Genomic DNA, 15,384 nt, shown 5'->3' on the forward strand with positions numbered 1-15,384 from the left:
TCATGATTGCTATACACAAAACACAGTGAGATCATGTCATATGTAAATATGATAGTGGGGGAGAATGAGGAGACAGAGAGCAACAAGGGATGAGAAATACTGCATCTGTCTGGTGGAGTTAAACTGTGTGTGACTGCCGGTGCGTATGTACTGTATGTATGTCTGTCGGCCCCTTTTTTTCCCATTTTGGCTTTCATCACAATCTGATACCTCCACCCATCTGTTCACAAAGGAGAGAGGGAGAGAAGAAGGGAGGAGAGGTGGGAGCGTGCAGAGTTGGCTATCACTCTTCATCCCTGCTCCTCCTCTTCCTCTTTATCTGCTCTCTTTCTTTGTCCTCTACGTCTCTGCCCATCTCCCTTTCTCTCCTCCTCTTCCTCCTCTCCTCTAATCCCTCCTCCTCTCCCTCCTGCCTGTCTCTCCACTCCTCTTCTCCTCCTTTCATCTTCAGATACAGGCAGAATGGAGCTCAGCTTCCTCTAAAGACCCAGCAGGTGTGTGGTGTGTCTAATTGCACGAAAGTGTGTGTGTGAGTGTGCAAAATGTGCTTTAAAGTCCTGCACATGAGAGCTTTTTTCCCCTATGAAGTCACATTGTGCCTGTGTTTGTATCTACTGTATGTGTGTGTTAGCCGTGTGTGTTTGTGTGTGTGTATTGGAGATATCTTGTTTCCTCAGGGGAGTCCAGGCCCATTTCCACTGTCTGGTGTAGCCAACCAACCTAGCAGTGCATCGATAATCTATTAGGGTAGAAATACACACACGCACACACACACATACACATGGACATGCTTGTTCCTCTTACCTGCCACTGCTGAGCACACTCCGGGTGTGTACTGACTGTAACAGGGTGGGCCAGATATTGCCTTTACCTGAAAAGCAAGCAAACCACAGATATAAAAACTGATACACACATACACACAATGGTTATCAGTGGCACTGGCTAATATGTCTTGTGGGGAGTAGTGCTATGCTTTGGTAAAATGCCACTTCAAACAACCAGCCACATCTATTGTATTACATCCAATTGTGCAGACTTGCACGTTCAGTGCAGTGAACAGTACACCAATAGGAAAATGCTAAAAATCTCATTACAAAACTATGTGCATGATTCTGCTGCAGCCTCCAGTTTTCTGTGAAGGCTTTCCACAAGATTTTGGAACGTGGTTGCAGAGATTTACTACCATTCAACCATGAGAGCTTTAGGGATGTTCAGCACCGGTGTCAAGGCCTAGATACACCAAACTGACATCAACAAACTAGTGGCAACAATGGCCAACTGTTGTGTCGTCTGACGCTGCCTGGGTCTCGGTCAAAAAGTTGCACTTGAACACACCCCAAGGGCTATAGCCAACAGCCAATTAGCACGTACGTTCTGCGCCTGCATGAGAGGAAATAACTCTCCACACTAGCAGGCGGCAGTAGTCTGTATTGTCATTCAAAAAGTAAAACCAGAGGATCAACAGGATAAATTCAAGGCGCTTTTAAACGAACATATGAAAGTTACTGTACACTAGCTAATAACACAATTACGAGCTGTTTCTGCTAAAGGGCTTAATGACCTCATTACCTCATATAAAAAGTTTGCTTCGATCTTGCACCCTCTTGACTTAGTTGTTTACTTTCCTCACTTCCCTTTCTCTTCTACAATCCATCAATCTGGATTAATATATCAATCAATGATCAACAATCCAATCTTACTGATGCAAAGTGAAAACTTTGATCCATATCATCATCTTTAGGGTTCACTTTTATTTTGAAAGTTTGTATCACCATCAAACAGCAGCAGGCAGATGGCAAGCAGCCAAGAAAAAGACAATGAGGATAACGTTAATTAGTCTGGAAGAAATCAGAAGTGTGGAATATTTTTGGATTTTGGAGAAAAAAGGGGTCAACACACAAAGTGCATGCCATTTGTAAACAATGCCGTTACAAGATAAAACATAATGTACCTGGCTAGTCCGGCATCTCACTCTGCTAACTTCTCACAACAGCAACATTAGCTGCTCTGTTTCAACAATGTTCGGCTGAAAAATGTGCATGCAAGGTGAAATCCAACCGTGCTGCTCTGTGGGGTGATGCAGCACCTTAAACCAAGGGTGAGTAAGAAAATGTATAAATAATACATGTAATTTAAGCGGAGGAAAGTCTGCTGGCCAGTGGCCACAAGCCTGATTTAAGCAATGTAAACATGCTTGAATTAATAATGAGTGACAAGCAAAAAAACGTTGTCATGTCTATGAATGTTGACAGTTTTTATTGAGCTGAGTTTTATACCTTTGTTAAATTATCTGGTTATTATTCCCTGTCTTATGGCTGTTGGGAGAAGTTTGCCTTTGGGGTTTTAAGCCAGATAATCCTGACATTTCATGACAATGATGATGGTTTGGGTGAAAATGAATACATTTCTACCATAAAGGGCTTTCTGGCAGAAAGTCCCGAAGGTTAACTTATTCAATGTGATGTTTATGTGTGTTAGTGCAGTCAGTATACAGTAAATGTTACTGCACTTAAGCAGTTACAGTTATTTAAATCACTTATGTGTTGTTGTTTTTCTTTTATGGCCAAAGGCAAAAACAGAAAGGGGTGGCAGCTTCTTTTGTAATCGACTGTGTTAAATGGGCAGATGATATCGTCTGATATCGAACACAGGCCCCTGAGTCAAATGAAATCGAAATTGTATTGTGGCAGCAAATATCGTATCCAAAGAATCAATATTGTGTTGAAACCCTTGATTTACACTCCTAGCACTGCTCCTAGCAGCAAAAAAAAAAAGCTGACAAGGGCCAATGGGGCGGGACGCACTACAAAAACGAGGGAAACCGGTGCTTACTCACAGTGTAAGATTGACCAACAGCCAACCATCAGCTTGGTGTGTCAGGGCCCTTTGGCCACAAGGCTTGGCTCATAGTCAGGTGTTCAGTTAAACCCAAAGGTGTTGGATGGGCTCTGTGATCAGACATTTTTTTTACACCCAACTCAGTAAACCATTTCTTTGTCGACTTTTGTTTGTTAACAGGGTCATAAAAATTCCCTAATAACAGGGATGTTCACAAACATTTGGCCATGTAGCGTATCAGAGTTCTACAGTGATTCCTTTAATGTATTTTTCAGTCACACAACTCAAAGACACATCTATAACTGATATCAAAGCAAAACAGCTCAGGCATCATAATTCAAATATCAAAAGTAAAGCCAATGTTTATTGTATCTCAAAATTCAAATCACCCTCAATACAACAAGTTTGCGGTGACACATTAAAAGAAAAATTAGATAATGGGAGCATTTGTGGACCAAAGGATGCCCCTTTTCTTTAAATGAGTGATCTCAATGACACATATGGCACTTGAACAAGCACACACGGAAACACACTAAGACACCAGAATCAAAATATCCATCAGCTACAAAGACAAGAGGACAGCAGAAACTATGCAGAGGCATTTAAAAAACATACAAGATCTGATGTAATCCTCCTTGAACATGTGAAAATAGAACCCAATGTACTGACCAACCACAAAGAGTGGTAATGATTACAGCTACCAGACAGACATACACCCACTGTCATTATATCCTTAGACATCCAGAACACACACGCACACAAAATTGTGATGGACACGCACAAATGCACACACAAACAACACACGGCCAGACAAAACACATAAACAAGATACCAGCATGATGTAAGAAGGCGCAATATTAGACATCACTATAATTAAAGCTAAAGCCTGTTTATCGACCAGTTAAGTAGGACAGGAGGAGCTAAGCCCCAAAGATGCAGCTTGTTTACAATAACAGCCATACACAGATAGGGTAAGAGCATTTAACACCATGCTGCTGCCAGTCTATGTTAACTGTAGCCACTTACGGAACACCACCAGGTTTTTGTGCCATATAAAGGGGGTCAAGTAAGGTCCAGAAGGATTGTGGGAATGTAGGAAGATATAACATACTCTTAAAAAGTAATAATTAACTATAGGGATGTGCAGATTGTGAAATTCTGGGCCGATACAATGTTTAAAATAACAATGTGGCTGATAGCCGATAGCAATGTTTTTGTTGTTTATTTTGTTTTCGTTGTTATTTATTACCCCTTTTGCACCAGGGAAACAAAGAAATCTACAGTATAAAACACAAAAAAACTACATTTTATAAGATTACATTTGAACACATCCTGACAACGTTATAATTTACCTTCACCTCATACCACCAATGTCAGCAGTTAGTTCCACTCACCAACTGCTAACAGCTAACAACTAACGTTAACTGCCTCTCCTTCTGGTGATATCAACACGGATTTGTTGTTCACAATGTAACAACATCAGGTAAACAATAGGGTGCGTCCCCTGATGTTTTGATAGTGACATTACTGCATCCTTTCATCTCAACAGCATACCGAGAAGATCTCAGTTCATCCCAAACAGGTTTTCTGTTGTCCCAGAGATGATGAGACGCTGTTAATTTTTAAGCCTTGCTTTTTAGCCTGCGAAAAACTGATGAGATACAGCAGAAAATCATGAGCCAGTCAACAAGGCGAATATTGGCCAGTACCAATGTGCAGCCGATAAATCTGTGTATCCCTAAATAAATGATAGTAAAAAAGTTCAAATTCATGAGCTTAATGCAAGAGACCTTTAGTCTTACTTTGGTTTGATTAAGGTTGCGACTAAAGATTTATTGATTAACCTTCATTATGTTCTTGTTCTATCAATTGTCGAAAAAAGTCACAAATATTAAAAAAAAAAAATATTTTTACAATTTCCCAAAGCCCAATGTGACGTCTTCAACTTGCTCAATTTAATAGCCAAAAATCCAAAAATATCAGAATTATCGTGAAATAAAACAGAGAAAGGCAGCAAATATTCATATTTAACAAACTGTAACAAGCAATTGTTTGGTAAGTGACTAACATAATTAATAAATTCTCAAACTATGACCAATAATTTTCTGACCATTGAAATCAACTAATCAGTGCAGTTTTAATTTGATACCGATAAACAGACTAGCTGTTGCATGATCATCTCGGACTGACCCAGAAAAGACTGGATTGGCTCTCATAGTCACACATGATGTCTGATTTGCTTATAATAAGTTAGCATTTAATCACTTCTGATTGGTGAAACAGAATACCAGACTGCTTTATCTGACACTGAATACCAATATTAACAGACTGACTTTCAGATGTGACTACAGGTTAGTGTTAAGATTCAAAATAGGTAAGAATTACTTTTTAAAGGTTTACACCTGAGGCCCAAAATAAAATATTGAGCTCATGCCACTGGTGATCAGGATGCACATTTTGATTCTTGGTTGCTCTGAGAAAGAAAAGAATCATGGTACTTAAATAAAGCTCTTTTGTCTGAGTTTAGAAAATGTATATTCTAGAAGTTCACTGCAACAGGACAGAGCAGGCCAGCTTTATGTCTCAGAGAAGAGCCCACACATCCTGTTTAGGCTGATGCGGTCTTGTTTAGTTAATTTTTATCAGCTTGTTTGCAATCTGTAATTGGTCATGCTGTCACAAATTCAAACCTCAAAGCTCAAAACCCAAGCAATCATTTCAGGTAAATCCTTAAATATTCCATCATCTACCATTTTCCTCTTTGGATAATCCCTGGATTCCTGCCTTTTGGAATTCCTCCACAGATTATCCCTTCGCTTAAACCACTCCAGGGCCATGGAGAAGAGGAGGAGGGGAGGGAGAAGGATGAGAATGAGGAGGGGGAGAAGAGGGGAGTCTTGTTTTAAGAAGTTGGAAGTCTGTGAATCTTGCTGGGCTTGCAGTTCCCCCTGCGGACACGTTTTGTGCACATTGAGGAATGCGCTTGCTCCATCTCTCTGTTGTAACCCCCCTCTTCCCATCCCCTGTCTCCCTCCTTTCCTTCTCCTGCTTTCTTGCTCCTTCTTTAGGGAACAGAGGCATGTAGGTAGACACAGACAGCCGGGCTAACTCACAACAGCTTCCGTGATCTGCCTGACAACAGCCTGAGGGCCCACACATGGGCACACATACAGACACACATGCAAACAGTCACAACAGAGATGGGAAAAAAGAGACCAAAGAGGGCCCCGGGACGGAGCCTTGAGGCACTCCAACCTGGTGACACAGCAGCAGCAGCTTTCCTCCAGGCCCCCAGCCACTGAGCCTAACTAAGCACCAGTTAGAAACTGCTCCACTCCTGTTTGCTAACTGCCTTTGTTTGGCAGAAAACAATAACCAGCCCCCCGCTCTCTAATTTACAGGGGAGTTGGCTCATTCCTCTGAGTGGAATGTACAGTGGGAGCAGCTTGCATTTCATGATGGGGTGGAGAGTTCCGTGATGAGGAGGGGTGGCTATCCGGCCAGAGTGAGGCTGCGTTGAGGGAAGGGTGAGTGAGTTTAGCCGCTATTTTTAGATGACATGTCATTTTAAACTCATGGTCTGTTCCTCTGCTGTGGTCAAGGAATGAAACACCAGCAGCGATACGTGGACTTGCACTGTACTCTTAAACCTTTAGGACAAAGTACTGAACCTGCAAAGTGGCACTTTAATAAAACTTTTAGCGACCAAATCTGCTGCACTTTGGCAAAGCTACAGTCTTACCCAATGCACACAGAGAAACCCACTTTCATACAATAAGTAATGTAAACACAGGACAAGCCAAACAATAAAAAAAAAGCAGAATGTGCAAGACAAATACTGAAATCCATATCTACAGAGGGAACGGCAAATCCCCAGTAAACACACAAGATTGTGAGGACAAATCATGGAGCCTATTGAGCCTTTCTGAAATGCAAACAAAAGCATATGCAAACAGCCACACAATCACTCCGTCTCCAAACCACCGCCCACTCAATCCACTGTCACCTTACTTAACCTGCAGTACACTGCAAGAGCTGACAGAATGGCGAGGAAGATGTACAAAGAGAGGGAAAGCAATCCAAGTTCAGCTTGTCTCAGTGAGCCAGTGCAAAGCCTAAAATGAAAGGGAATGAAAGAGTGAGAAGAAAGAGGGAAAGATAGAGAACATATGGTGTATGGGGACCTAGTTTCCTTCCCCCTTCCCTCATCTCCTCCGTTTCCCCTCATCTCACACACCTGGGACCATTACTCCTCATGGAATCAACACCCAACTAAAACTCCACTTTCTTTAATTAGTTCTCGCTCTTCCTCCCCCATCCATATGCTCTCATCTCTCTGTCACCTTTTCTCTCTTTGTCTCTTCTACAATCTGCTCCATTTTTTCCCTGTCATCATGATGTCTTACTAACTTGGATTTGTTTTGTTCTCCAACTTGGCTCTTTGTACCTTTTCCCTCTAAATTTTTATTTAGAATTACTGTACTAGATCCTGTTTGTAAAATATAAAGGTCTGTTGGTGTAGGTGTAGTATGGAGGCTGTGTTGCAAACAGGATTGAGGAAGTGTGACCTTTCCCCACATTCTACCGCTTAACTAATCAATGACAAAAAGATGGAGGAGACAATATACTGCTTGCAAGTGAATGTGTATATGCATGAGAGGGAGGGAGACCACTAGACATGACAGACGACAGGTCTAGCTTCAAGTGAATCCCAAAAGCAAGACAAATGAGCTAAAAATATCTCTCTTGTGAGTTCAACAATTACAGCACTAGTCTTTACAGAGAGTAAGATATTAAACACTAGCCGAAGCTCCCATTAGGGTGTTTTTCTCATACCTTCACTGGGGTATATGGTATATGGTGGTATTAGTGAGTAATGCAGCAAACACAATGTGAAAATATGCTGTTTTCCCCCTGCAGTCTCTCCATGCTGTTGCTGGCTGGCTGTTTAAACTCCCGTAATGTTATCCTCACCACTGGCAGTCGCTATGTTTCCAAGCTCAGTTGACTGTTCCACCAGTAGAAACTGACCTCTGGCGGCGTGTGATGTGCACTACATACAATGCATCCTCATCCTCCATATGAGTTTAATGGGAAGAGGAGCGACTGCTTTTTGACAATATCGAAAATCATACTTTCGGGATTCCTAAACACCCCGGTAATCCCTTGATACCACCCAAGCCTAGCTCCAGTCATATAAATCACTTGAAGCCATTTTCAAAGCCTGTCTCTTCTGGAGAGCAAGAAAACATCTCCTGTAGAACTTAAACTGGCTAATTTGTGACATTTAATCGTTACTTTAAAGGAGCTGTATGCGACATTCAGAGCATATTTATGAATCAGAGTCTGAGGCGAGATTGTCTGCAACAGTGTCAACATACTGGCTGAACTGGTACTATGGTACTAACAGTGCGGACAGTGCTAACATGGCAAAATTGCTGACAAAGCCAATGGTGTTAACCTGGAGGGTGGGCCTTAGGCTTTTAAGATGCTGCCGTCACTATTATCAGCAGTAACTGCCCCTAACCGCCATATGAAAGCAACGCAGAGCAGCAGGAATTAGTTAGCCAGTGAGACACACTCACATCAACAGTTATGTTATATTTGCAACATACAGAGGGAGCATGATTTCATTCTCTGTTCAGGATGCCTTTACCCCACTATATCTTTACATAGCAAATAGTGGTTTGCTGCTATGTTGATTGTTCTGAATGTCGTATACAGAACCTTTAACAAATTGCATCTCCCAGTGCATAAGTCCAGGTTCTTTATTCTTATTACGTGTTGCAACAATTGCAGAGAAGCAGCCATTGGCGATGGAAAATGTTAGGCCTCAGCCTCCCTCCAACAATGCTCATTAAAGATCTATTAAAAAAAGAAAAGGACACAAGGAAAAGCAAATTCCGAATCTTAGACAAATTAAATGATAATTACGTCTTAAAAGTCAAGCAAAAATAAATGTGTAATGAGTTTGTCACACCACAGAAAAATGTGTCATTAACCACACAGCCAAATTTGATTATTAAAAAAACCCAAGTATATAAAATTAGGTTTAAAAATCGTGAAAATATTAAGTGTTCTCTCTATGCTCCGAGACGCTGGAGGCCTGTCTGCTGAAGGAGCTGAACTGAAAACTGAGCTGCTGCAAGGCCACTGCAAAGCCATGGACTCTCGTTAGGAGTTATCCCAGTAGCACAAAGCAGACATACCCCAGAGCCAAGAACAAGCTGCCGCACACCTACAGACTCTCTTTAGCAGTTTTTGGTCAGTGCAGTCACGCAGTCTATGGTTGCACAGCACAATGGTGGCTGGGTAGCTGTTAGTGATGGCAGAGATGTTTATTCATGTATTTTTACTCACACATAGTGAGCAAACAAAATGACATTGACATTATGCGTTATTATGAGTGAACAATTGAAGGACGTAGTATTTATTATAGCATGGGAGGGGTTATGTTAAGGCTTTTAGTCCCGCACAAATAATCCTGGCTACAGAAATGGTGGGTCTAACGCCCCAATGCAGTACTACACAGTTTACTGTCTTTTCAACAAGTATTTTCTAACATGTATAAAGTGTTCAGAAAGAAATCACTGATTTTACTTTACCTGGACTTTAAAGTGTTGTCTTGGTGGAACATGTGCATGTATGTATATAACCTAATTTTTGTTGTGTCCTTTTTATAATTGCATTCCACTCTGACTTGAGCCCTGTAACAGTGTTAGAGAAATGCTATCAGGTTTATAGTTAGAGTGCCTGGGTGACTTTTGCATAAAATGACTCAAACATGACATGGACACCTAAAATTGCCAGCACATCTTGTAAAGTGCATGTCTGAAAGTAGCTACTGACTTGGCTGTCTGTTTGCTTTGATGTCTGCAACCCTGACCTCAAACGGGACAAGTCATTATATGTGCGTATGTGTGTCTGAGAGGGACATAAACAGGGCATGAAGGAATTTATTGCTTAGTTAAATCATGGTGACCTAAAACCTGTAAGCCCACATCAAAGTTATCCACTTGCTATGGTAACTTGCGTGGTAACTTTCTCTTTAAATTAGAAAAAAAAAACCTTTATGAAAACCATGTGTAAGTTCCGCAAAGACAAATAAAATGTCAAAGAAAATGCATACTTTAAGCAAAGTTGTATAAACAAAATCACCTGAATATATAGACAACTTAAACACTTCTTATAACTGTCAAGAGTAATTACGAGACATCTGAGGAGGGAAGTCATTGTAAAATATTTCATTTTCATGCAATCCATGTGACAGAAAGCTGTGGATAAATGTCAAAACTGGATGAAGCATGACCTAAAAAAGTACATGTCTTTGCAGGGATATATGTAATTTAAATATAAGATATGAAGAGCTGATATAAATACACTACAGACAAGAGTAACTACCACCTTGTGATTTATGCTTCCTAATAAGGCCTCAGCTCACTTGGGTTCATGACAGCCATTATTATGAGTTATTATGGTCTAAATGAGAGCTGTGGCAGTGTCTTTACTCACAGCCCAGGTCTTGAGAATGAAATAATGCAGAGCAGCTAAACATGACCAGACAATGACCGAACTTTCCATCAAGCAAATTACAGGTACCCAGATGCCACAAGTTGAGTAAGTCACAATGGAAGCAAAGAAACTCTCAAATGTCCAGTGCAGGTACTGAGTCTATCTGGAGAGGAGCAACTCTTTAGACTGAATGTGAAACTCTACACTAGGTAAATCAGGTGATGCGATACAAAACTTGGTTCTAAAAAGAAACAAACATTAAGTAATATAAAGTCATGTTTATTCTGGGAAAATGTCTGGGAAAGTTGCAGCCAAATGTGCTGTATAGTCAGTTTTGTCACTTTGTGCATCGTGCATCATGTGACTATGTGAATATACAGCAGGACATGTTTTTGTTGTACTAATTAGAGGATGGAATGCAATGAAAATCGGTGGGTGGAGACGACCAAATGACGCAAAAGCACTAAATCAGACTGAGAAGGAAAATCCCACAACTGTGTTCAATGCGCTGGAGCATGTGTTGCATAATGGTTCTCACTGTGTGTGTATTTGACTCTTTCTGCTTATATTTATTTGTTCCAGTGTGCATTTGTAAACGTCACCTTCGTCTGCCTGGCCTGGTTGCTAGGACACCTGCTTTGAGCACGTGTAGAGGCCTGACTGTCTGACCTGACCTTTAACCCCACAGAGCTCTAACCCTCATGACCTCAGCAGTGGTCTGGCACTTAATCGTACTGACCACTCCCATCACAGTGCTCTGTTTGTTTATGTCTGTGTGTGTGTGTGTGTGTGTGTGTGTGTGTGTGTGTCTGTGTGTGCGCATCTGTGTGTGTGCGTCTGTGTGTGTGCCATGACAGAGAGTGTGAGCACTTCTTAGACACACTATAAGTGAGTATGTATATATAGTATATGACCTCATTAAAATTTAAAAAAAAAAAAAAAAAACTACACTCTTCCCTCACTAAAAAGTCCAGAATCCATACATAAAGAAATGTATTTATTTTAAAAAATTCAACTGCTAAACACCCTTTGTTTTCTATTTCACTAACAAGTCCACTTGTGTGCTGAAGGCTTTAGGTTTCCACATCACATTCGTGAAAGCAGCATATTGGACCATGACTGGCCTGCAAACTAAGTTATGCATGTCACAAAATTCTGCTTGTATCTACACATCTTAAACTGAGATTTAAAGGCCCAGACACACCAAACCAACATCAAACAACTAGTGGTAATGAAGACAAACTGTTGTGTAGCGTCACGGCACTTCTGTCTCAGACAAAAGTTGCACTTGAACACACCAACATGACGATAGCCAAGGGCCAACTAGCACGTACGTTCGGTAGTCTGTATAAGTTATTCAAAAAGGGAAACTGGAAGTCCAACATGATGGATTCAAAATGCTCCTTAGCCAGATAGCACAACACAACCCGAAGTTGAAAGAATAATGACTTTTTACCGTGAACCTTGTGGACAGTACCACAAACAATTATGAACCCCTTCTTTCAAAGAGCTCAAAAGCTAAAAAAAAATAATTTTACCTGATATAACAAGTTAATTTTGATCTCACATACTCTTCAATTAAAAATAGTCATTTGTTTACTTTCCTCACCTCCATTTCTCTTCCTGTGCACTGAGCTGAACTGCCAATCAGTTCAGCTCACTGATGGGCTCCGCTTACTCTGACGCCATTTCAACATGCTAAATCAACTTTAAAAAAAGCTGACAAGGGCTGACTAGTGCTAATGATGCAATACAAACAGCAAAAACTAGGGTGACAGATGATTACAGGTGGGCCGACATCAAGCGACTGTTGCACAAGAAGAGAAGTGAGGATGGCAAACAAACAGCTAAAGTCAAGAGGGAGTGAGACCAAAACAAACTTGTGTCACAACGATATTTTTCTCTATCCATTGAGCTCTTGACAGAAGTGTTTCATGATGGATTGTATGATTGTTCAGTGGTGCAAGGTAAATATACTTTGTTCTTTAAACACTGGGTTGTCTTGTTAATGTGCAAACTGGCTAACTAGCACTAAGATGGTCTTCCGGTTTCCCTTTTTGAATGACAAATACAGACCACTGTCGTCTACAGGTGTGGAGAGTTATTTCCTCTCACGCAGGTGCTGAAGGTATGTGCTGGTTGGCCTTCAGCTGTGGTCTATGTAGTGTATTCATGTGCAACTTTTTGGCCAAGATACAGGCAGCATGAGGCGACGCAAAAGTTGGCTTTCGTTGCTGCTAGTTCTAGGAAGTCACCTTAGTGTGCCTGGGCCTGAAGTGAGCACAGAGATACTTTCTTCCTTCAGCAGATGAATGTGAAAACAGTATTCTAGAGTCAAACTCTGCACATTCATCATTCTGCACAGTCAAGTTTAAACATTCGAGTGGATTTGAACTGCAGAGGTCTTTGGGGCGATTCCATGTGTTGAAGCATGCATAACTACAGGTGAGAGCAAAGGGATGCAAAGAGACTCAAAGATGGAAAAAAGTACAGCCCTGCTGGGTGTTTCTGTAACTTGAGTTATGATGGAGTTTCTCTGCATGCATGTGGAGCTGCAGTGTCAAATTATGAACAAAAATCTGCACCGGGAGCTTTGGATGCAATTTAGCAACACAACCAAACCAAAACAAGCTCCAAGCATAGGGGCCACCAGGGAAAGGAAGGGCAGGGACCTGGGCAGTCGCCTAGTTTGCCACACACACACACACACACACACACACACACACACACACACACACACAGATATGAACAGGTAGAATTCTAGGTCAGAGTATTGCATGGAACCAACATTATTCCACTCTGCAAATATAGCCCTGCGAACAGAGTGGCAGATAGCTTTGTGTGAGAGTATGTGTGTGTGTGTGTGTGTGTGAGATTCCAAGTGTGTGTGTGGTGTCATTCTGTCTTGCTAGGAGCAGACACAGGCTCGCTGGGGAAGCGTCACGCCTTTATTTATTCATCAACCTTCTGGGAACTGGCAATGAGAGACAAGGTCAATACATTATTGCGCACGTGCACGTAAACACACACACATGCACAGAATGAGCACATATACAGTAAATACTATTCTAGGATACCTCTGCCAACACATATACTGTAATGACTTGTGTTAAAATGGTATCACAGTACACACACAAGCCACACACACACAATGTGTTCAGTAACTTGTTGGCTGACTGGGCCGTGAATCTGAGCCCAGAAAGCACACAGACCCTATTAAACGCTGCCGGATCTGCAACACACACCCTATTAAATGCTCCAGATCAGCTGAGTCAGCAGGGCAGAAGAGAAAAGACTCGAGGTTTAGACAAAACAACGAGCCCCGTAACCAGGAGACACGCAATACAGCACACACACACACACAGATAAAACTTTACTTATGAGCACGTACAGTGTGCTGACATACTGCATGCCCACAAGTCCAGAAACGTGCATACAGTTACAGAAACACCCAGCAACAAAGAAAACTTCCAAACACCAAGGAACAGACACACACACACACAATGCAAAAAGACACAAAAACACACACACCAGTTTGGGGAACACAAGCATGTGTATGTGCTACTTCGCATCTGGCTCCTCTTAAACCAGGACACAAAAGAAGTAGTATGTGTAGTGAATGTGGCATTGTGTGTGCGCGCACGTGTGTGTGTGTGTTCGTCATTTGGTCAGTGCTTTGATAGCTGGCAAATGAGGAGGAGGACTCACCATGAGTCCAGACAGGAGAGGGGGAGAGGGAGAGAGAGAGAGAGAGAGAGAGAGAGAGAGAGAGAGGGGCCAGCCGCTGTCAGATACACAAACACAAACCACATGCAGCTGTTCAGCGTCTGCCTGAAAGGCACATGACACGCACACACACATGCAAATCCACACACAAAAATGGACACCGTAGCAACAGAGGCAAACACATATCTTAGTTGCTTGGGCAGTGAACAAGTATGTGCGACTTTTTCACCTCCATGTGCATCTCAGTGGAAATCCTCAGGTTGTGTGAGTGTGTGAGTGTGTGCTTGGCTCGTAGTGACTTGTGAGTCATCTTGCGGGTTGCGGGTCTGACTGTGGGGTAAAAATAGCCCTGTGTGTCAAACATGGTTACAGAGTGATGATGAAACAACTGGCTCTACCAGCTGCTCACACACATTGTTTTGGATGCATGCAGCGCCATAAAGTCATTGTCTCAACTCATTGCACAAACATTTTTCCTTGGCGGTGCCTTCTCTTGTCTCTGTCGTGTGTGTGTGTAGGGGCGTCAGTATGTCTAATCTTTAGGCCCCACTTTATCAGCAGGACACTCCTGCGCTAGTCTCACCAGATCATAGCGAGAGAGACAGAGAGAGAGAGAGAGAGACAGACAGAAAGAGGGGGAGGAGGGGGGTGGGTGGAGGAGGACGCAGAGATGAAGGGAGGGTGGGTGACCTGAGCGTTTGATGTTAAAGTTTGGAGCCGACCAAGGGAAAACTTCAAACACTGCATAGAATTAAAAAGATTACGTCCCCGTACACACACGCATGCACACACACAGACACAGACACTTCTTTCTCCAGTAGCGCACGTGCACACACAAATACAGCAACTATCATTCCACAACAGGTCAGCATGCCCTTCAATCAGACTTTTAAAAAAGTAACTTGAAAACTGATCCAAGGCCACCATTAGCCCCTTTTCCACTGGAGGAACTTTTAGGATTTACCCGGGATTTTGATAAACCTCGGCACGTTTCCACCGAAATTACCCAGGGAAAAACTTTCTCTCAACCCCAAACTTTCCCTGAAAAAAGTACCTAGTAGGGGGGTAGGAATTCTTTCCCTGAAAAAAGTACCTAGTAGGGGGGTAGGAATTTTCAGATTCCTCAGAATTTTTGAGGGGCGGGGCTGTTTGCTGAAGAACGCTGATTGGTGGAACACACACTTGCAGCGTTCCGCACTTCCAAGCCAGTGTGGCTGCAAACTTTATTTCATTTCTACAGGCTTCACTTCGTTTGTGTTTTGATTAAAGATGGGTACCAAAACTCGGTACTAAATTAGCCCCGGGGCT

The 15,384-nt window shown here is 42.1% G+C and overlaps 1 long non-coding RNA gene across 1 annotated transcript in view; it reads right to left on the reverse strand.

Annotated features, from left to right (window-relative positions):
* Positions 1-682: 682 nt before the first annotated feature.
* LOC126404078 (uncharacterized) overlaps positions 683-15,384 on the reverse strand; it is a 54,857-nt gene continuing 40,155 nt past the window's right edge. Inside the window, exon 4 of the long non-coding RNA XR_007571400.1 lies at positions 683-871. This is a non-coding gene — a long non-coding RNA (uncharacterized LOC126404078). The remainder of the gene's footprint in view (positions 872-15,384) is intronic.

This window comes from Epinephelus moara, chromosome 17 (assembly GCF_006386435.1).
Source record: "Epinephelus moara isolate mb chromosome 17, YSFRI_EMoa_1.0, whole genome shotgun sequence".
Taxonomy (NCBI): Eukaryota; Metazoa; Chordata; class Actinopteri; order Perciformes; family Serranidae; genus Epinephelus; species Epinephelus moara.